The following is a 23,690-nucleotide window of genomic DNA, read 5'->3' as shown; positions in this document are numbered from 1 at the left end:
AAGTGAGGCTTGGAATTGGAAATGACTTGAAGGGAGTTATATTTCCTCCTTGGCTTTACTCTTCTTTTCAATCCTGCTGTCAGGATGTGCTTGCTCTGGGCAGAGGGATGGGACTCCATAAATACTAACATTTACTCCCATGCACCAGAATCCCTTGCTACAGCACTGTTCAGACTATAAAATAGCTAATGTGTTGTAGACTTTTATGAATGATTACAGCAGCTCATCATGGTTCTTAAAGAGCTTTGGGTTCTAATTTGCATGCAAGGCTTAGTTCATAATTAAATCTTACATCATGATCCTAATTGGCATTTTGATCAGAATTTCTGTCTTTAGGAAACTCCTTGAGCTTGTTTTCTCCTTGTTTCCCAATAAAAGCCTTGGAGGGACAGAACGTCTGCAGGGAGCTTGCTCCTGCATGTGCCACTTTCTTCTTACAGACACAAATAGAGCAAGAAACTTCACAAATTTTGCAGCGTGATGAAAATCACTGGGCCCAGCCAAATATTTAAGTCTGCATTAGGCAGTGTCTGTGCCAAGCCAGCTGTTCTTACTACAGAACCATAGTTGCTAGTCTGAGACTCTGGAATGCCAGTTATGCCCAGTACATACCTTTACACATCTTGAAATCTGTACTGTTACCTCAACTGTGACTAGTTCTTCCTATGATGTCCTCCACATGAGCAAGACATCATGATGAAGAGTGTTAATGGGACAAGAATACAAGGTGCCAATTTCTAAACTATATATTCCTGTGGATTACAGTGCTGGCTTTGAAGGATACATCCTACAATTTCTTGTATTTTAGCAGGGCATTTCAAGGCAAATACTTTAATTTCAAACTCAGATTTGTGCTGCTTGTCCTAGAAATAAGAAGTGAGTTTTCCCAAGTCCGTCTTAATAATGGCTTGTGGGCTTTTAGGAAATTATCCAACTCGTTTTAAACCCTGCTAAGGTAACTGCTTTTACCACATTATCTGGCAATGAATTCCAGAGTTTCACATGATCAAATTTAAGCTATCTGGAGTGAAGTCACTAAACAAATCTACTGTAGCAGCATTTAATTTTTGAAAGGGTGAATATGACAAAATGAGGAAAATGGTTAAAAAGAAGGTGAAAAGGTTGGCTGCAAAGGTTATGACTTTAAATCAGGCATGGATGTTGTTTAAAAATACCATTGTGGAAGCCCAGACCAGATGTATTCCACAAATTAACAAAGGTGAAAAGAAGAGCAAATGACAGCCAGTGTGGTTAAAAGGTGACGTGAAAGAGGTTATTAGAGCCAAAAGAGTGTCCTTCAGAATGTAAAAAGGATCCGAATGAAGAAAATAAGCAGTGTCAAATTAGATGCCAAGCATTGATAAAGAAGTCTAAAAAAGAATATAAAGAAAAACTTGCCGTGGAGACAAAAACTCATAGTAACACCTTTTTCAGGTATATCAGAAGCAGAAAGCCTGTGAGGGAACCCATGGGACCATTAGATCATGAAGGAGCAAAAAGGGCACTCAGGAAGGACAAGGCCATAGCAGAGAAATTGAATGAATTCTTTGCTTCAGTCTTTATGGAAGAAGATGTAAGAGATCTACCTGTACCGGAAATGGTTTTCAAGAGTGATGATGTGGAGGATCTGAAAGAAATCTCGGTGAACCTGGAAGACGTACTTAACCAAATCGACAAATTAAACAGTGATAAATCACCTAGACCGGATTGGAGGGTGGCCAATGTAACGCTGATATTTTAAAAGGGTTCCAGGGGTGATCTAGGAAATTACAGACCGCTGCTGGGCAAAATAATGGAAACTATTATAAAGAATAAAATTACGGAACATGTAGACAAACATGGCTTAATGGAACAGAGTCAGTATAAGTTTAGCCAATGGAAGTCTTGCCTTACCAATTTGCTTCATTTCTTTGAAGGCGTAAATAAACATGTGGGTAAAGGTGAGCCAGTTCATGTACTGTATCTGGATTTTCAGAAAGCTTTTGATAAAGTTCCTCATGAGAGACTCCTGAGACAATTAAAGAGTTCATGGGATAGGAGGCAATGTCCTTCTGTAGATTAGGAATTGGTTATTGGACAGAAAACAGAGGGTAGAGTTAAATGGCCATTTTTCTGAATGGAGGAGGGTGAATAGTAGAGTGCTGCAGGGATCTGTACTGGGACCGGTGCTATTTAACATATTTATAAATGATCTGGAAGATGGAACGACTAGTGAGGTGATTACATTTGCAGATGACACAAAACTATTCAAAGTTGTCAAAATGCATGTGGATTGTGAAAAATTGCAGGAAGACCTTTGGAGACTGGAAGACTGGGCATCCAAATGGCTGATGAAATTTAATGTGGACAAATGCAAAGTGATGCACATTGGGAAGAATAATCCGAATCATAGTTACCTGATGCTGGGGTCCACCTTAAGAGTCAGCACTCCAGAAAAAGATCTAGGTGTCATTGCAGACAATATGCTGAAATCTTCTGCCCAGTGTGCAGCAGCGGCCAACAACAGCAAACAGGATACTAGGAATTATTAGGAAAGGGATGTAAAATAGGACCAAGAATATTATCATGTCTCTGTATCACTACGTGGTTCAACCTCACCATCAATTCTGGTCACCATATCTCAAAAAAGATATAGTGGAATTAGAAAAGGTTCAAAGAAGAGCAACCAAAATGATAAAGGAGATGGAACTCCTCCCATATGAGGAAAGGCTAAACAGGTTAGGGCTAAACAGAGATGGCTAAAGGGGGATACGATTGAGATACAGAAAATCCTGAATGGTGTAGAACGGGTAGAAGTGAATCGATTTTTCATTCTTTCAAAAAGTGCGAAGACCAGGGGACACTCGATGAAATTACATGGAAATACTTTTAAAACAAATAGGAGGAATATTTTTCTCTCAAATAATAATTAAGCTCTGGAACTCTTTGCCAGAGGATTTGGTAACAGTGGTTAGCGTATCTGGGTTTAAAAAGGGTTTGGACAAGGTTAGCATATCTGGGTTTAAAAAGGGTTTGGACAAGGTTAGCATATCTGGGTTTAAAAAGGGTTTGGACAAGGTTAGCATATCTGGGTTTAAAAAAGGTTTGGACAAGTTCCTGGAGGGAAAGTCTATGTTATTGAGATGAGCATGGAGAAGCCACTGCTTGCCCTGGGACTGGTAGCATGGAATGTTGCTACTAATTGGGTTTCTGCCAGGTACTTGTGACCTGGATTGGCCACTGTTGGAAGCAGAATACTGGGCTAGATGGACCATCAGTCTGACCCAGTATGTCTATTCTTATGTTCACAATGAGCAAAGAAGTATTTTCTTCTCTTTGTTTTAAATTTACTACTTTGTAACTTCATTGTGTGCCCCCTAGACCTAGTATTTTTGGAAAGAGTAAACAAATGATTCACGTCTCGTGCAATTTTTCACAATCCTCTTTTGATTTAACAACTTTGAATAACTTTCTGTCATCTGCAAATTTAGGGCCCTGTTTACTAAGGTGCATTAGTGTTTTTATCACGCCTACACTTAGTGCATGCGCTAACCATGTAGGCGTCTATAGGGATATTGTAGGCATGTACATGTTTGACACACGTACATGGTTAACGCGTGTTAAAAACGTTAACACACCTATAACGCTGTTTAGTAAACAGGGCCCTTAATTACCTCACTAATTATTCCTGTCTCTAGATCCCAGCACAGATATATTCCATTAATTAAAAAAGGAGGAAGAAAGGCCAAACGAAGCCGGCATGGTTAAAAAGTGAGGTGAAGTAAGCTACCTGTATTAGAGCTAAAAAACAAACAAACAAAAGATTAATCACTGTTGTCTCCTCCAATTTTGGGCCTCATTTGGGGGGAGGGGGGAATCCGCTGTCCTCGGTTGTTTTTTCCGCCCCTGCCCTTTCTGCGGCTGTATTCTCTTTGTTCTAAAAAATCATCTCCACTATCACTTCCACTAGAGGAACTGGATGCTAAATCTGACAAACCTTCTATAGAACATGGCTTCTTATTGTAGTCCTTCTCATGCATCCATCGGTACACTCTATTGCTATTGCAATCTTTATCATCTCTTTCAAATAGGTTTAACTTTTGTTTCTCAAATTTTCTTTATATTTATCAATGGATGTTGTAATATCCTTAAATGATGTATCAAATTTATCTTGCCCCATTGATATTTTCAATTTCTGTATATCCTCTTCTATCTTATTACGATATAAAGTAAGTTCCTTTTTATTTTTCTCTATTATTAACAACATTAGATCCAATGAGCATCCGTTAAGAATCATGTTCCATTTCCGTACAAACTGCTCATCATCTTCTGCGGTCCTTTGTTTATTCTCAGACCCCTAGGTATTCTTTCTTTCTTACAGTATTCAATTAACATTAATCCATTCTGTTCTAATCTTGCTATAGTTTTCAATGTATTAGTCAAGGTAGACCATTCTTGTAGTAAAGTGGTGGCTTCTTGGGTGGAAAAGCCATACGCTGTCTGCCAGGACCCCGCAGCCATATCTCTAGTGAAACCACTCAAACAAATAGGCTTTCAGACTTCAAATTTCTGACACAACCAACCCAGATATGTCTGTACAATGAAACACTGAATTAAAGTAAAACACCAAAGTGTTAAAAAATGCTAAAAAGCATTTAAAACATGGAGGAAAAGACTTCAGCCTTGCCTGCTACTTAACAGTCTTCTTTAGGCACCTGCCTATACCATCATTAGTCTAAAAACCTCCATCATCCTATTTTGTAACTTTTTTTCTTATATAATTTTTATATTTTCTTCTTATACAAATTTATTTAGCGTTTTTACTATGAGAGAGAAGTGACTTCTTTAAGATGGCAGTGCTCTACGGTTTGTCTCCGTTTCACAATTCCGCATCTTCAGGAGTCGCCATTAATGCCAACATTGTATTCTAAAATGAAAACACAGATATTCCATCATTCAGAGGTAACAAAATCCTAATTGCTCTGAAGGATAACTACAAATTCACAGGGCTTACCTCCTTGAGTATCACCACTCTCTAACGCTATGCTGTTTCAAAATGGCACCATCTTTTGACTAAGATGCCATCACAGATTAGCCCATGAATAACAGGTCATCTAAGGGCCCTGTTTAGTAACGTGCACTAGCGTTTCTAACGCTTGCACAAAATTAGCGCACGCTAGCAGTGTAGGCGCCCATATTGTGGGTACCTACACAGCGCACGCTAGAAATGCTAACACGCCTCTAGTGCGGCTTAGTAAACAGGGTCCTAAATGGTCTTATTATGAACATTTTTTTCTTTTTTTTTCTTCCATTTTAGAAAACATTCATCAGAAGAGCTGAAAATGACTAGAACCTTTATTTATCTTTAAAAAAAAAAGACTTTTGAAGACTCAACGTTTATATTAAGATCTAATGATTGTACGGTGTTTAACCTGTGAATCCATTTTTGTTCCCGTTGCAGTAGAAGTTTCCCCCTGTCCCTTCCTCTTTTATTTTTCACTACTTGATCTGCTCTGCTATGTCTAGTACCGTCCCTGGGTTTCTTTATAAAATAAGCTCTTACTATGGACCTTCCAGGCACCTAATTGGAAGTAGGAGTTATAGAATTGCCCCCTTTGTGTCTAAGTAAAAAACGCTCAGTCCATCTAACCCTGTCCAGAATAAAGGTGGAGGGAGGGGGTCAATCAGGGTAATTGTTTTTTACATAGTTTCATTCCACTAATTAAATTTCAGCTATAACAGGAAGACAATTTCAGGCTATGTTTTTCTGGAGATTATTCCAGGTCTTGGGCAGTTGAATGCACTAGTTTTTTGTCCTCATGATTTTGTACATGATGTGCAGAAATCCCTTGAAAAAACGTGCCCTGTTCTGGTACATGTTCAACTAGAACTGTGTCCTTGCAGTCGAAAGGCCAGGGCTACAATTATTTGCTGATGTCACTATGATTCAAGTGTGCACCCATCCGCAACTCTTAAGGCAAATTCCTGTACTGTTCCTGAAACTCATCTTCTGCACTCTCAAATCATATATGACTGCTTCAGTATCAGCACTCAGAGAGAAAAACAGAGCACTTTCTTCTTACCAAGAATATTCTCAGTATCTCTGAATCACATCTTCCAGCACTGTAATTTCCGGGTTACCTTTTTCGCATGATGTAATTTACATTTTTATTATTACCGTGTCTTCTCGTTTTAAAAACCATTTTTCACTGTGTCCACTCTTCAATGGCTTTGTGCCCTAAAAAATGGTATTACAAATAATAACACACACTGTTTTCAGATTTAGTGGATGAAGCCATTTACATTTTTTCCCCTTCTTGTAAGAATATCAATCTCATCCTGCTAAATGCACTTATCGCATTTTACAACCTGCAAATGATCTTGTTATACAAATGATGGAATGTAGAATTTTTAAAGTTGGTATCCTAGTTTTTCTCCTATGATATCAATGTGGTACTGCAGATTGCATTGCATCCCCATTTGGGTTAGATTCAGTGTTTCTGGATGTGAGAAATAATGACAGCTTCAGACTGTGTGGCTTATTTCTTGCATAGGCTGGTTGTGGGGAAGGAAAGTAATTGGCCCAAGGGACTGTGATGTGCATAAGAACTTAATTGTTGCCATACTGGGACAGACCGAAGGCCCATCAAGCCCAGTATCCTGTTTCCAATAGTGGCCAAACCAGGTTATAAGAACCTGGCAAGATCCCAAAACAATAAAACAGATTTTATGCTGTTTATCCTAGAAATAAGCAGTGGATTTCCCCAAGTCCATCTTAATAATGGCTTATGGACTTTTCTTTCAGGAAGTTATCCAAACCTTTATAAACCCCGCTAAGCTAACTGCTTTTACCACATTCTCTGGCAACGAATTCCAGAGTTTAATTAAACATTGAGTGAAGAAATATTTTCTCCGATTTGTTTTAAATTTACTACTTAATGCTTTATTGCATGCCCCCTAGGCCTAGTATTTTTGGAAATATTAAACAAGTGATTCACGTCCATCCATTCCATTCCACTCATTATTTTATAGACATCTATCATATTTTATTTTTTATTTAAAAAAATTTATAGCCAGCTTTAAATCAAAGTGGGTAACAATAAAAACATACACAATATAAAAAGACCACCAACAATAACAAACAATAAAATTTCATACTGACAATACATCATTAACTTATAGAGTTGTATCTCCCCTCAGCTATCTCATCTCCAAGCTGAAGAGCCCTAGCCGCTTTACTCTTTCCTCATAGGGCAAAAAAGGACTTTGAGAAGAAATTAGCGTTGGAAGCAAAAATACATAGTAAAAATTTTTTTAGATACATTAAAAGCAGGAAACCGGCCAAAGAGTCGGTTGGGCCGCTGGACGAAAATGGTGTTAAAGGGGCGATCAGGGAGGACAAAGCCGTAGCGGAGAAATTAAATGAATTCTTTGCTTCGGTCTTCACCGAGGAGGATTTGGGGGGGACACCGGTGCCGGAAAGAATATTTGAAGCAGGGGAGTCGGAGAAACTAAACGAATTCTCTGTAACCTTGGAGGATGTAATGGGTCAGTTCAGCAAGCTGAAGAGTAGTAAATCACCGGGACCTGATGGTATTCATCCCAGAGTATTAATAGAACTAAAAAATGAACTTGCGGAGCTACTGTTAGAAATATGCAATCTGTCCCTAAAATCGAGTGTAGTACCGGAAGACTGGAGGGTAGCCAATGTTACTCCGATTTTTAAGAAGGGTTCCAGAGGAGATCCGGGAAATTATAGACCGGTGAGTCTGACGTCGGTGCCGGGCAAGATGGTGGAGGCTATTATTAAGAATAAAATTGCAGAGCATATACAAAAACATGGACTGATGAGACAAAGTCAGCACGGATTTAGTGAAGGGAAGTCTTGCCTCACCAATCTAATACATTTTTTTGAGGGGGTAAGCAAACATGTGGACAATGGGGAGCCGGTTGATATTGTATATCTGGATTTTCAGAAGGCGTTTGACAAAGTGCCGCACGAAAGACTCCTGAAGAAATTGCAGAGTCATGGAATCGGAGGTAGGGTATTATTATGGATTAAGAACTGGTTGAAAGATAGGAAGCAGAGAGTAGGATTGCGTGGCCAGTATTCTCAGTGGAGGAGGGTAGTTAGTGGGGTCCCGCAGGGGTCTGTGCTGGGTCCGTTGCTTTTTAATGTATTTATAAATGACCTAGAGATGGGAATAACTAGTGAGGTAATTAAATTCGCCGATGACACAAAATTATTCAGGGTCGTCAAGTCGCAGGAGGAATGTGAACGATTACAGGAGGACCTTGCGAGACTGGGAGATTGGGCGTGCAAGTGGCAGATGAAGTTCAATGTTGACAAGTGCAAAGTGATGCATGTGGGTAAGAGGAACCCGAATTATAGCTACGTCTTGCAAGGTTCCGCGTTAGGAGTTACGGATCAAGAAAGGGATCTGGGTGTCGTCGTCGATGATACGCTGAAACCTTCTGCTCAGTGTGCTGCTGCGGCTAGGAAAGCGAATAGAATGTTGGGTGTTATTAGGAAGGGTATGGAGTCCAGGTGTGCGGATGTTATAATGCCGTTGTATCGCTCCATGGTGCGACCGCACCTGGAGTATTGTGTTCAGTACTGGTCTCCGTATCTCAAAAAAGATATAGTAGAATTGGAAAAGGTACAGCGAAGGGCGACGAAAATGATAGTGGGGATGGGACGACTTTCCTATGAAGAGAGGCTGAGAAGGCTAGGGCTTTTTAGCTTGGAGAAGAGACGGCTGAGGGGAGATATGATAGAAGTGTATAAAATAATGAGTGGAATGGATCGGGTGGATGTGAAGCGACTGTTCACGCTATCCAAAAATACTAGGACTAGAGGGCATGAGTTGAAGCTACAGTGTGGTAAATTTAAAACGAATCGGAGAAAATTTTTCTTCACCCAACGTGTAATTAGACTCTGGAATTCGTTGCCGGAGAACGTGGTACGGGCGGTTAGCTTGACGGAGTTTAAAAAGGGGTTAGATAGATTCCTAAAGGACAAGTCCATAGACCGCTATTAAATGGACTTGGAAAAATTCCGCATTTTTAGGTATAACTTGTCTGGAATGTTTTTACGTTTGGGGAGCGTGCCAGGTGCCCTTGACCTGGATTGGCCACTGTCGGTGACAGGATGCTGGGCTAGATGGACCTTTGGTCTTTCCCAGTATGGCACTACTTATGTACTTATGTACTTATGTAGGGACGTCATCCATAAGCATAGCCAGGTAGTAACGTCAGGGGGAGCAGAGAGTGGATTGTGTAGGCGCAACGGACCGTGTGAAAAATAGGCATTGGCATCATCAGAAGTCCATTTGGGGGAGCGATCACTCCCCTTGTGCCCCATCTAGCTACACCACTGAAGTCATCTTATCCCCTTTATCATTTTTGTCACCCTTCTCTGTACCTTTTCTAATTACACTATATCTTTTTGAGATGCGGTGACCAGAACTGCACTCAGTATTGAGGTGTGGTCGCACCATGGAGCTATACAAAAGCATTATAACATTCTCATTTTTGCTTTCCATTCCTTTCCTAATAACCTAACATTCAGTTTGCTTTCTTAGCTGTCGCTGCACACTGAGCAGAAGGTTTCAACGTATCATCAACGATGACACCTAGATCCCTTTCCTGGTCGGTGACTGCTAAGGTGAAACCTTGCATCACATAGCTATATTTTGGGTTCCTCTTTCCCACATGCATCACTTTGCGCTTGCTCGCATTAATGTCATCTGCCATTTGAATGCCCAGTTTCAAAGTCTCATAAGGTCCTCTTGCAATTTTTCACAATTCTTTCAATTTAACAACTTTGAATAACTTTCTGTCATCAGCAAATTACCTCACTAGTTATTCCCATCTCTAGATCATTTATAAATATGTTAAAAAGCAGCGGTCCCAGCACATACCCCTGAGGAACCCCACTATCTACCCTTCTCCATTTAGAATACTGACCATTTAACCCTACTTTCTGTTTTCTATCTTTTATCTAGTTTTTAATCCACAATAGAACATTACCTCCTATCCAATGACTCTCCAATTTCCTCAGGAGTCTTTCATGAGGTACTTTGTCAAATGCCTTTTGAAAATCCAGATGCACAATATCAACCGGCTTACCTTTATCCACATAAAGAAATGTAGTAGATTGCTGAGGCAAGGTTTCCCTTCACTAAATCCATGTTGGCTTTGTCTCATTAATCCATTCTTATGTATATGCTCTGTAATATTGCTCTTTATAATAGTCTCTGCCATTTTACCCAGTTCCACGTCAGGCTCACTGGTCTATAATTTCCCAGATCACCTGTGGAACACTTTAAAAAAATTAGCATTACCTTGGCCTCCCTCCAATCTTCCGGTGCCATGCTTGATTTTAAAGATAAATTGCATAGTTCTGCAAGTTCATTTTTCAATTCTATCAGTATTCTGGGATGTATACCATCCAGTCCAGGCGATTTGCTAATCTTCAGTTTGTCAGATTGCCCCATTACATCTTCCAGTTTACAGAGATTTAATTCAATTCCTCTGACTCACCAACATTGAATACTATTTCTGGCATTGGTATCTCTCCCACATCTTCCTCGGTGAAGACCGAAGCAAAGAATTCATTTAATCTCTCCGCTATAGCCTTGTCTTCCGAGTGTCCCTTTTACCCCTCTGTCATCTAGTGGTCCAACTGATTCTTTTTCCAGTTTCTTACTTTTGCCTCCAATGCAGTCTTATTTTCAAAGTCTCTCTTTACCTTCCTTATCAGCTTTTTGCATTTGACTTGCCATTCTGTATGATGTTTCCTATTATTTTCAGTCAGATCCATTTTCTGAAGGATTTTTTTTTTTACTTTAATAGTTTCCTTCACCTCACTTTTTAACCGTTCTGGCTGTCATTTGGACTTCCTTACTCCTTTTTTTAATTAATGAAATATATCTGGCCTGGGGTTTCAGGAAGGTATTTTTGAACAGCATGCATGCCTGATGTAAATTTTGATCTTTGCAGCTGCTCTTCTAAGTTGTTGTTTTTTTTTTTTACTGTTCTTCTCATTTTATCATAGTCTCCTTTTTTAAAGCTTTTGACAAAGTTTCTCATGAAAGACTCCTGAAAAAATTAGAGTGTCATGGGATAGGAGGCAATGTTCTGGTGTGGATTAGGACTTAGCTAATGGACAGAAAACAGAGGGTAAGGTTAAATGGTCATTGCTCTCAATGGAGGAGGGTGAATAGTGGAGTGCCACAGGGATCAGTACTGGGACTGGTGCTGTTTAACATATTTATAAATGATATGGAAATCAGATGACACAAAACAATTTAAGGTTCTTAAAACACATGCGGACTGTGAAAAATTGCAGGAAGACCTTAGGAAATAGGAAGACTGGGCATCCGAATGGCAGATGAAATTTAATGTGGACAAATGCAAAGTGATGCACATTGGAAACAACAAGCTGAATCATAGTTATCTGATGATAAGGTCCACCTTGGGGGTCAGCAACCAAAAAAAAAGATCTAGGTGTCATTGTAGATAATACACTGAAATCATCTGCTCAGTGTGTGGTGGTGGCCAAAAAAGCAAAAAGATACTAGGAATTATTAGGAATGGGATGGTAAATAGGATTGAAAATACTATAATGCCTCTGTATCACTCCATGGTGCGACCTCAACTTGAGTATTACGTTCAGTTCTGGTTGCTGTATCTCAAAAAAGATATAGCAAAATTAGGAAAGGTTCAAAGAAGAGTGACAAAAATAATAAAGGCGATGGAACTCCTCTCATTTGAGGAAAGGCTATAGAGGTTAGGGTTATACAGCTTGGAAAAGAGATGACTGAGGGGGAATATGATTGAGGGTCTACAAAATCTTGAGTTGTGTAGGACGAGTAGAAGTGAATCGATTTTTACTTGTTCCAAAAGTACAAAGATTAGGGGACACTCAAGGAACTTACCTAGAAATACTTTTAAAACAAATAGGAGGAAATATTTTTCACTTCACAAATAGTAAACCTCTAGAACTGTTTGCCGGAGGATGTAGTAACATTGGTTAGCGTACCCAGGTTTTAAAATGGTTTGGACAAGTTCCTGGAGAAAAAGTACATAGTCTGCTATTGAGATGGGCATTAAATGTTAAGACGCCATTATATTCCTATGGGTGTCTTATCCTTTAGCATGTGCTAATCATTAGCGTGCGTGAAATCTGTTAGCGCACCTTAGTAAAAGGACCCCTCTGTGAGCAGCAGAACTCTGAAGAGAAACAGAATATCTGAAAACTGACAATGAAATATTTGTTGTACCTTTGCTGTCTGATTATTTTATTTTTCCAGTTGGGTTGATCCCAGTTTCTCATTATGACCACTTCCTCTTGTTAGTTTTCTCCTAAGTCCTTAGGATCTAATTCACATTTTCTGTTTGATGACAGTGTCTTTTCCCCTTCCCTCCCTTACATACTTTTCTGATATTGATCCTTCTATTTCTTTTTATTTCTTGATTTCTCTTATCTGCCTTTTAATTGAATATAAAATGGGCATTTATATTACAATTAACCACAAATGCTCTACGTGAATTACAACAGATAACATATACATCATTTACTAAACATATTCATATCACCTGTATTATACTATGGGGCTCATTTTTGAAAGTGGCATAAAGCAGGTTTTGAATGTTTTTCTCACAAAAACATCCAAAATTGTATTTTCGAAGCATATGTTTTAGATGTTTATCTATGCTGTTCATCTGCAGTGTGTCCAAATCTCAAGGGGACATGTTAAGGGTGGAATTTGGGCATTCCTGAGGCACAGACATTTTTCAGCCATAATGGAATAAAACAAAACCATCCAGGACTAAAACTAAGTCATTTTGAGCTAGGTCTGTTTTTAGAACAAGTAAGGCACAAAAAGGTGCCCTAAATGACCACATGACCACCGGAGGGAATCAGGGATGACCTCTCCTTACTCTCCCAGTGGTCACTAACCCCTTCCTACCACCAACAAATGTTATTAAAAGCATTACTTACCAGCCTGAGTGCCAACCTCAGATGTTATACCCTGGTCCATTATAACAGTATGCAAGTCCCAAGAGTAGTCTAGTGGTGGTGTGGTGCACTGTAGACAGGTGGACCCAGGCCCATACCTCCCCCCTACTTGCTTCACTTGAGGTGGAAAACATGAACCCTCCGAAACTCACCCAAACCCTACTGTACCCACATATAGGTTCCCCTTTCGTCCATAAGGGCTAATATAGTGGTGTACAGTTGGGGGCAGTGGGTTTTGGGGGGCTCAGCAGGCAAGATAAGGGAGTAATGGTGAGATTTGTACCTGGGATGTCTGGGTGACCAGTCTACTAAAACTGCTGGCCCCTCCTACATCCCAATGGCTTGATTTTCTACGTTTTTCATTTGGCCTTTTTTTTTTTCAAAAGTGATCCAAAAAAATGTACAAAGCACCAAACTTTGTACAAAATGGTATTTTTTTTTTTAAGATAGACGTTTTCCTTTTTTTCGAAAATGGCCATCTTTCCTATTCGGATTTTGGACATTTTGTGCAAAACGTCCAAATTCGGACTTAGATGTCATATCAAAAATGTCCTTCCACATCAAGAAAAATGGTGATTACAAAAGAGGAATAAATCATAGAACTTTATCATATAATGTCATACCTCTAGAAAGAAATGTAATAACACGAGTTCAATACATATCAATTGGCTGTGAGAACTAATATTTAAACAAGTATCACATTAATCCCTGAACCACTGCCAAACCAAGTTAGATACCAAAGGTAACAATCCTAAAAACTAAGATTAATATAAAAGTTGTGTATTTTGTACAGGCACTTTAAATATAAAAGTAAAATACTAACTGTTCATTACTTTCTAACTTGGTTCTTACCTATGCATTTCTAGAACAACCACGTTTTTAATAAATGCATGTAACTCAAGTAATTATTCATCATTCTAATTTCCAGAGGTGGGGAGTTTCACAACTCCAGACATTTAATCTTTATAGTTCTATTACATGTTCTTAATAAGCGGCAACAATTTTTTTAGTTTGCATATAAATCTTAACTCCTGAGTAACTCTACATTTTTTAAATGGGTGGTATAAGGAAACAAAATTTTGGGCTCCTTTGACAAAGCCATGGCAGTGATTGCCGTATGCCAAATGAGACAAAGCCCATAGGAATTGAATGGGCTTCATCATATTTGGCACGCCACTAATCGCTAGCATAGCTTTGTAAAAGGAGCCCTTTGTAAATAGCTAGGGCTTAGAACATACAATATTTTAAAAAGAAAGTTTAGAACTTTAATTGCAATCCTGACTTTCAATGGGAGCCAGTAGAACTGGCGTATAGTGGTATGTTCAAACCATTTACCTTCCAGAATTAATTTTGCTGCTCCATTCTGTACTATTTGAAGTCTTCTCATTTGCCTTTCAAGAAGCCTAAAAGAACAATAGCCTGTGGCTAGATATTATTCCCCCTTCTCCCCTTCCAATCTTCAGTCTTTTCATCTTTCACCTACTTACAAGCTTTCCATTTCCTACAGTTATTTCCCTATCTTCCCAGTCCTTCCCCAGCCCCCTTTCTCCCCCTTTCTTTCACCCACTATTTAGTACCCCATTTTCACACTCTGTACTCATCTCCTCTCCCTTTCTTATATTTACCCTCTATCAAGGATCCCATTCCCTTTTCTACCTCCCTCATTTCTACCCTCTAGTTCAGGGGTTCCCAACTCAGTCCTCGGGACATAGTCATCCAGTCAGGTTTTCAGGATATCCACATTAAATATACATGAGATAAATTTGCAAATCTATCTAATGCACATTCATTATTGATATCTTGAAGACTGGTTGGGTGTGTCCTGAGGACTGGTTTGAGAACCCTGCTCTAGCTAGCCAGGTTCAAATCCCAATGTGGCTCCTTGTGATCTTGGGCAAGCACTTAACCCTCCATCGCCTCGGCTACAAACTTAGAAGGTAAGCCCTCTGGAGACAGGAATATAACTCACCTCGAGCTACAACTGAAAAAGGTCTATCCTCTTCTGTAGTCTCTCACACTGTCCATAGACCTTTGCTCTTTTCAACTGTCCCAAGCCCTCTGTGTCTTTCAAATCATCTCTCCTCCACATATTTCTGCACTCAGTCTCAAAATCCTACTCGTAGGGCTTTGAGTCCCCAATACACTCTTAATCTCTGTTCTTCATTATCCCCCAGATTCTATATAGGGTGCCCAAAATTGGGCACCAAACGTTAGGCTCTGATTGAGATGTGAGCCCAACTAAATTAGCTCACAATTTAATTAGTGAAGATAATTGGGTGCTAATTTGCACTAATCGGCACAAATTTGGAACTGGGAGCACATATTACTATTCTATAACAATGAGCACCCAAATGCTATAGTGTGCAACCCAAAAGGAGGCATGGCCATGGAAGGAGCATGGGCGGGTCAGGGGCATTCCTAAAATGTGCACAACGTGTTATACAATACCATGGATATGCACCTTAATTGAGTACCAGGCATAAGTCCAGGCACCATATTTGGACAGTGAAATTGGCACTCAGTACTATTCTATCATGGGCACTCATCTTTGCGTGCCCATTATAGAATAGCATTGAGCAATTTTTCCTCACCATTAACTGAATCTAGCCCTATGTGCACACCTAGTCCCCAGGTTACCATGCTTCCACCCTACCAAATTTCTGAGTCCTTACTCATAATCCCTCCCAGCCCTGAGTGCCCACTTATACTCCCAATGCCCAACCAGTCTCAAAGTCTATCTTTTTCTGTTCTTCCATCCAGTTCTAGAGTCTCTATTTGTCTCCATTCCTCCATTCCTGTATCACCATGTCCCTAGTATCTGCCTTTTAGCTGTTTTCTCCTCCTTTCCCAGTATCCATTGCCCCTATAAATCCCCCCCCCCACCTTTTCCCCTTCTCCAGGATCCACCCACCTACATCGTTCTCCAGTATTCATTTACCCTGCTTTTCTTCTTGTTTACCCGAGCCTCTCCCTTTCCACCTTACTCTACATATGCCCCCTTTTTTCCACACCACAGCATTAGTATCACCCCCAGCATCAGCACCCCTTGCAGCCCTCAGCACTACCATCAGCCCCCAGCATGAACACCAACACCCACTCAGCTGCCAGGATTAGCATCAGCCTCCCCCTCATGCCCCAGCATTAGTATCAGCTTCCTTTCATCCAGTCTCCATCCACCCTCAGCCCTAGTATCAACATCAGCCCCCCCTCATCTCCCAGCAACATCATCATAACAGCACCTCCAAGCCCTCAACATCAGCATCAGCCTCCACTCTTCTAGCCTCCAGCTTTAGCATCAGCCACTTCTCCTTCCTTTCTTCTTCTCCCCAGAATCAGCATTGAGCCTCCTCTCCTTCCGTATCTGCAGCATCATAGCATGGAGCACAGCTGCAGGAGCTTGAAACAGAAAGTTCCTTTTTCATCTTTTAAATATTCCAGCAGCGCTGGCAGAGCAGAACAAACACAAATAGAGAGGCAAGAGGAAAGGGGCAAACACACATCACTGCTAGGCAGGCTTTTGGCAGCCTTGAGTTAGGGCACCCTGAGTCAGTACCTTGTTGACTTGCCCCTTAATCCAGTCTTATAAAACATATATATATATATATATATATATATATATATTACCGTATATATTATTGACTGATATATACAGACCATACTATCACACTAGCCCCCTGTTTATTAAGCCACACTAGCAGCTGCCGTGCGCTAATGCCAACACAGCCCATTCACTTTGAATGGGGTTGTGTCGGCATTGTCACGTGGCTTAGTAAATGGGGGGGGGAGTAGATCAATAAAATGTACTTACTCAAACCAGGTCACTTAGGGTTCCTTTTACTAAGCTGTGGTAAAGGGGAGGCTGCACTAGCATCAGTGTGTGTTTTTGATGCACGTCAAGATCCTCCCTTTTACCACAGCGGGTGGCTGTCTTTTTTTCTGAAAAGAAATGGCCATGCGGTAAGTGAACCACTTACCATACAGCCATTGCAAGGGGGAGCACTTCCCACCACCCATTGAGGTGGTAGTAACGGCTCCTGCACTAACCCGGTGGAAACTGGGCAGTGATTAACACAGGTTAAGTTCCAGTGCTACAAAAATCCAAAATATTTTTGTAGCACCGGAAATGGCACAAGCTGGGGGTGGGAATTACCACCGAGCTCCTGTGGTAGCTCCAGATTGGTGCATGGCAAGTCCGTTACCACACGCCAACCCTTTAGTAAAAGGGCCCCTTAAATTCCCAAGTACTTTAACGATCACCCATCACCTATAGAATATTGCCTGTACCAAATTCAACAATAAATAAATATCATATAGCTTATGTATTAACTATGATTTTCCTTCAATTACTTTTTGCAACAGTGTAATGCAAACTGTCATAGTACAGGAAAAATGGTACCTCATGCACATAAAAAAAAAGATAAAGCAAAACTTGAATCTTGAATAATTTCACCCTGTTTTACTTTCTTCTAGGTCTGCAGGGTATGCCCAGGGGACTATGTGTGTTGGAGTGGTCCTATGGGTATGAGTAGGCACAGCCAAGGTACACTCGTCCCCAGATGACCCCACATTCAACCCAGTTAAGACATGGACCCCAATCCATTCTTATTTGCCAACTCAGCCCCATCACTTAGTCATGATGAGGCATGGTGGACTCGCACCTCATCTTGGAATGACCATGTCAGCAAAGAGTCCCACGCTACTGAATTATGTGAACCTAATGCGGGCGGACAAGTTCCGGATATCCATGCTCAACAGTATAAGGGAACTCAAGGGAAAACGTAATATTTGAAGACTTTTGAACTCTGACCACACTTAAACTGAAAAATTCCAGACAGCTGTGATTATTTTTTACTTTTTTTGTCATTTTTTTCATCAACAAGAGGACCAAGGTTACAAATAACACAAATTGTGGACTGACTGAAATAATTAAGTCGTGGTGAAATTCCTCTAGAACAAACAATGAAAGAGAAAAGACTCGAGTGAAAACTACTGAAGTATGAACATAGGAATTAAGTTAACTTGTACATTTATGTTGCTCTCTCCAGTTTGTGTTGCCTCAAAAAGTTTAGAAGGGGAAAAGAGAAAAATGATCCTTTCCACACTATGTGTGTTGTTCACCAACAGAATGACTGTATTTTGCTTTCAGCAACCAAATGACTGCCCGTACGACAATAGGGATATCTTCCACATTTTTGGCAGCGAGAAAAAAGTTATCCTGGATGTGAGTCTCATCCCGCAGTGCACAGGCCCTGCACTTCTTATCTTCTTCCCTTCATAAATGTGCCCTTTATATGTTCAAAACAGAAGAACAGTTTGAAATGGTTTATAGGCGTTGCTTCCTTTTCTTTGCAGGGTAAAAGTCCCAAAGCAAGGAGGCATTTCCCAGCTGTTTTCTACCTTGGCTTTGGACAAAAGAAAAGCAGATGGCGCTCTTTAGGCAGCCACCCTCACCTGAAAGAAGTTTCTCTTCATGCGTGCTTTTTGCACCAAAAATTTAGAACTCTTATTGTGAACTCCAAGCTTTGCAGTGTGAGTGAATGGGCGTGTGAAAGGAAGCGAGCACAAGAGTACGTGGCCGAAACGGAGAGTCTATGCTGTAACAGACTGTGCAGAGTTAGGTCTATTAATTGTTTCATGTTAGATATTCTATGTGTTTACCTCAATTGAGAAAAAAAAAGAATGTTTTTTTGCTAGTATCAGATCTGCTGTGGAATTGGTATATTGTACGTCCATGAATTATTCCTTTCTCAGCACGTGTTCCTCATTAGAGAAAAAATTGCTGTTACCTTTAAACTTTGTCAAATTTACATGTATGAGGACTGTAACGTTGTTTTAAAAAAGTGTTAAGTCACAAATGCGGTAATAAATATTTCATTTTTTTCAATTGTTTTTGTTAAAGTACTTTGTGTTTTTCCAGTGCTAAAAGAAAATTTTCACATGGGATTTTTTTTTTTTGTAGCATTGTGAAAGGTGTGGAATAAGGAAATGGTGGGGTATTTTGTCTCTGATGAGGGGTAGTGAAATAATGCAGGAGCTTCAACAGAGAGAATAAAAAACTCTGCCAAAGGGTCTGCAAGTTGGAACAGGTTTAGCCATAAGAAAAAATTGAGATTTTCTCTCAAACTTCAAGGTAAACACTCCTACATCATAAAATAACAATACCAACAGTTAAAATGTTAGACATTTTTCATCTTCCTAAGGGATGCAAAGTATGTGCTATAAACATATTTAATAGATTTAATTATAATGTGACTCTTCCTCTATATGATTCCCTAATATGTCTGTTCCGCTTGAGCCTAATTCTACCACAACATCACTGTGTAACTGTTTATACCGGAATTGGCGAACGCCTTTACGGTACTATGTAAGCCACCTTGAGCCTGCAAATAGGTGGGAAAATGTGGGATACAAATGTAACAATATAAATCAATAAATGCTGCCATTTTTCTTCCACTGCAGAAACAAGTTTTTACTCAAGTGAATAAAATAGTCTAGTTTCTGGGTTGCATCAACCAACACCCAAGAAATACGTCCATTCCCTGTCCCCCTGCTTGTCCTGGTATAGGTGACATCTGGCTTCCTGCAAACAACGGTTTCAGGAATACATCAGACAAGCTCTAATAAGAAACCCTTCTTTTAAAATGACTGCTTGTAGTTTTATTTTTAAAACGTATGTTTTATTTAAGGAGGAAAAAAGCTTAAACACTTTGCAACTAAATATGCATAAATTCCTTTCTGACAGGTGTTTTTTTTTTAATTTCAGCAATTGCCACATTTTATAAGAAGTTTAGTTTAATATATTCATAAAACTGAAGAACAGAGCTAAGCCAGGTCTTTTCTTCCATATAGAACAACACTCTATTAGTGCCTTAGTTCAGATTTGCTTGTTTTGTATGAGATAGGACAGTGGCTCTGTGTGTCCTGAGGACTGGTTTGAGAACCAGTCAGGTTTTCAGGATACCCACAATTAATATGCATAGGCTAAATTTGCATGCGCTGCCTCCACTGTATGCAAATCTATCTCATAAATATTCATTGTGGATATCCTAAAAACCTGACTTAGCTCTGTGTTTCCTGAGGACTAGGTTGAGAGCCTTGTCTAGGGTGAAAGGAAGATACTTTTCTTTTGGCACGCTTTTCCTTAAAACCATAGTCTGCAGGGCTAAATACAAATAAAGACATGACTGCTTGTGTATAGGAGAAACAAGGATTTTACAAAGGATGGGAGTACACTAAGGCATTAGTAAATAATTTGGAAAGGAGGAAAATATGAGAGTTTTACTACAAAAATGTCTCTGATGTAAAATTCATCCAATATGTTTAAATATATACATGTATTTTATGTATATGTGCATTTGTTGTATTTCTATATGTATAAATACATAAGGTATTTTATATCATTTATATTCACATATAAATACACAAGGAATGTGCCTATAAATATGTGGTTATACATACAATGATATGCATTTGTACACAATCTGTATGTCTACAGACAGATATATATAAAGTGCAAACAGGTTTGTGTAACTCAAGAATAATGGGAGTAGGCGATTGCAATTTGAGGAATACTGTGTAGAGAGCCTAGTTTTGGATGTATTAAGTATTTAAGAAATACTCAGCTGTCAAGTGCTAAGAAATCGGGAAAGTGTTTTGACAGCGATAGTTTTAAAAGAAATACTGTGATCTGAATCAAATTGCTTATTTTCTTGAAAATGAAGAAGCATGGAACACCTTTTACAAAAATACCAGCAACAACAACAACAACAAAAACAAAAAAAGCAACCTTTTAGGTCTGGGTTTCTTTATCTCTCTCTTATTATTATTTTTATTATTTCTTTGCTTTCTTTTAGTAATTTCTGATTCTTTGCAATCATAACAAACGTGAGATTTGTAAGTTTAAGAATGGGAGAGAGATTTTGCGTTAGTCAGGAAATGAAAAGTATGTTCTTACGTCAACTAACCCGAACAGGTTTGCAGAGAGGAAGAAAAAGGGGGGTTTTAAAAAAAAGTGGCAAATTTCTCTAGCAGCTGTCACACGATGGAACTCGATTTTTTTTTCATTGAAATCATAAATCTCTATACCAGGTCTATTATTAGTCTTGCACGCCAGGAAATTAATACTTTTTTAGTTACCTGCCATGTATATTCCGCATGCTACAGAAAAACAGACTTTCGTCCCTGCCCTTGTGGGAAATAGAAAAGTGACTACAAAGAAATTGAAAACACATTTTTTAAACAGAACATGTTTTGTTTTAAATATGATTCTTTTTTTTAAACGGCATTTCATGTTAGTTGAAGAGATTAGTTGTTGTATTTTTCATCATCTTTACAGTTTGGTTACATCCCCGGTGAAAGTAGCTTTCCTGGGGAGATTTTGTGGAACCTTTTTTCAGATGAGATGTGGATTTGCAGAAATCTCTCAACCAATCTTTGAACCAAAGAGACTAGAAGAAGAATAAAGACTGGTACTGAAGGGTTTTCTGAGAGGCGCGTTTAATATTAATAGTTTGTGGTGTACGAAAGGGAGAGGGGGGGGGGGGGGGGGAACTGGCCCTCTTGAACAGATTCAGGCTGACAGAGATGATGGATGAGGCAGCAGAGCTAAACAAGTCCAGCCCTTCATCCCCCAGCCCAGTAGCAGAACTCCTTCAGTAAGAAAATAAAATAAAAGGAACCCTTGGGCCTCAACGCAGCGATTTAGGGATCATTAGGAATCAACTATGCCTCTCAGTATTTCTTACTTGCCTAGAAATAAACTAGTCAGACGATGAAAATGCTTTTTTTTTTTTTTTTTGCCGACACCCATTTACTAGAAATAGATTTCAATGCCGCACTCTTTTTATGCAATCCGGATTGCAGGCAGAGAGACGCAATTTTCAGCTTCTTGGCTTATATCTCTGTCAAATTGCAGTGTACCTCACTGAATTTCCAGTGTTAGAGTAGCCTTAGACTGAAATCTCCCCTGGAGGATGCGGTTCCCAGTTACTTTCCCGCTGCAAGAAGCGTGCAGGAGTCACAGCAGGGGTGATGTTTTATATCTACAGACTTTTCTTTATTAAATGTGTATAAATGTGTTAACTTTCGAGGCTTATTGGTAAACGTCTTGCATTAGCCTTTGCCTAATATTCAAGGTGATAGCCTTGGAAGTGGGATTGTTACTATGTGACGAGGAAATTCCTTTGGATTTCTCTTTCTGATTACAAGGTTTCCTTTCTCTGAGCAGGGCTGGAGAATCTCAAGGTGTTTCTATGACTACTTCTGTGTGAGGGAGGGTCAGATGTAGGGGTACCCAAGAGAAAAGGCTGCTCTGGGGGATCATTTATCAATGTCACCTATATAATGATTCTCGCTGCAGCCTCCTATTGATGAAGATAATTACATTAGCTCAGACTGACTGATCAATGAAAACAACTCCAAACAAAAACTTCTTCACACTTCCACAATAATAATAAAAAAAGATACGGCTATACTACAGAAATCGGGATTATTTTCTTCAATCTATAGTTTTTCCAGTCATAGAAATAAAGAAAACTTCGACCCCAATAGGAGCAAAAAAATTCCTTACCTGCGTTGCTTTCGTTGTTTTCTTTTTAAGTATTTTTTTTTAAGTTGGGCTACCCTAAAATCATTTTGCATCTTTCTGGTGCTGTTTCCGAAAATTAAATAAGAAAAGCATTTAATATGTATTTTATATTGTGCCTGATTATATTTGTTTTTAACACTACATAAAATACCTTTTCCTATCTGATTTTGTATTTTGCAGGGATCACCGTAATATCGGTAATGTGGGCTTCAACGTTTGCTCTTAAATTAAAAAGTAGACATTTCAAAAGTTAAAATCAATGTTTTCTCAATTAAAGCGAATGTTAATACTTTTCCTTGTGAGTGTTTACAGACGCTGTAAATTTGAGCGTAATGTCTTGCAGCTTCTTCCGCTTTTCAAGTTTCTGGAAGACCTGCCATTACCCGGCTCAAGGCTTTTAAAGAAGGGTAACAAGGAAAAATTGTCCTCTTCTTTCGGATTACATTCTATGGAAGAAAAAGCGCTGATCCGATTTACTGCAGCCATTTCCAAACCACATTAAATATATTTATATTTATTCCGATGATGGTAAATATGTTTTCTTGGCCTATGAGCACATTAAAATTCTTTCATGAGGATAATAATTTGATCTCAAAATATGAGCCTTGCCAGCACTGTATATTTGGTACTAATATATTGTGGGTAATTAAATATGCCCTTGGTGTCTGTTTTTTTGCGTGCGTGAATAGAGAAAGAGATGTTCACTGTGTGCCTTGTAAACATCTCTTTAATATGCCCCAGAGACAAAGCTTCTAGACAGTGTACGTTACAAAAAGTGTATGTCTGTAAAATATCTACTGTGTATTAGCGGATGTTTACCTAAGCAGCATGAATACATTTCCTAGATGACGAGAATTGAAAGAATAGCGTGAATTTGTGCAAATTCCGAACCTAAATATTAGAATGAGAAAAAAAAAACCCATCCAAGCTAGAGCGTCTCTGAGGTCTGTTCAGCCTCCTGAGCTTTGCCTGTAAATAGGAAAGGTGGGTTGTTGTAATACTGGTGTGCTGCCAGAAAAACACTGCGATTTTGTTATAGAAACTATAACTAGATACCAATGTGCACGAGAAAGGCTTTTTATTCGCCATAAATCTGTT

The 23,690-nt window shown here is 39.3% G+C and overlaps 1 protein-coding gene across 1 annotated transcript in view; it reads left to right on the top strand.

Annotated features, from left to right (window-relative positions):
- Window positions 1–18,861, top strand: part of MEIS2 (Meis homeobox 2) — a 521,844-nt gene extending 502,983 nt beyond the window's left edge. Inside the window, exon 13 of the mRNA XM_030214758.1 lies at window positions 17,477–18,861. The gene's annotated coding sequence lies outside the window, so the exon portion shown is untranslated. The remainder of the gene's footprint in view (window positions 1–17,476) is intronic.
- Window positions 18,862–23,690: the final 4,829 nt, after the last annotated feature.

Source organism: Microcaecilia unicolor, chromosome 9 (genome assembly GCF_901765095.1).
Source record: "Microcaecilia unicolor chromosome 9, aMicUni1.1, whole genome shotgun sequence".
In the NCBI taxonomy this organism is placed as follows: Eukaryota; Metazoa; Chordata; class Amphibia; order Gymnophiona; family Siphonopidae; genus Microcaecilia; species Microcaecilia unicolor.
The sequence above is the reverse complement of the archived record's forward strand: the minus strand, read 5'-3'. Positions and strand labels throughout refer to the sequence as shown.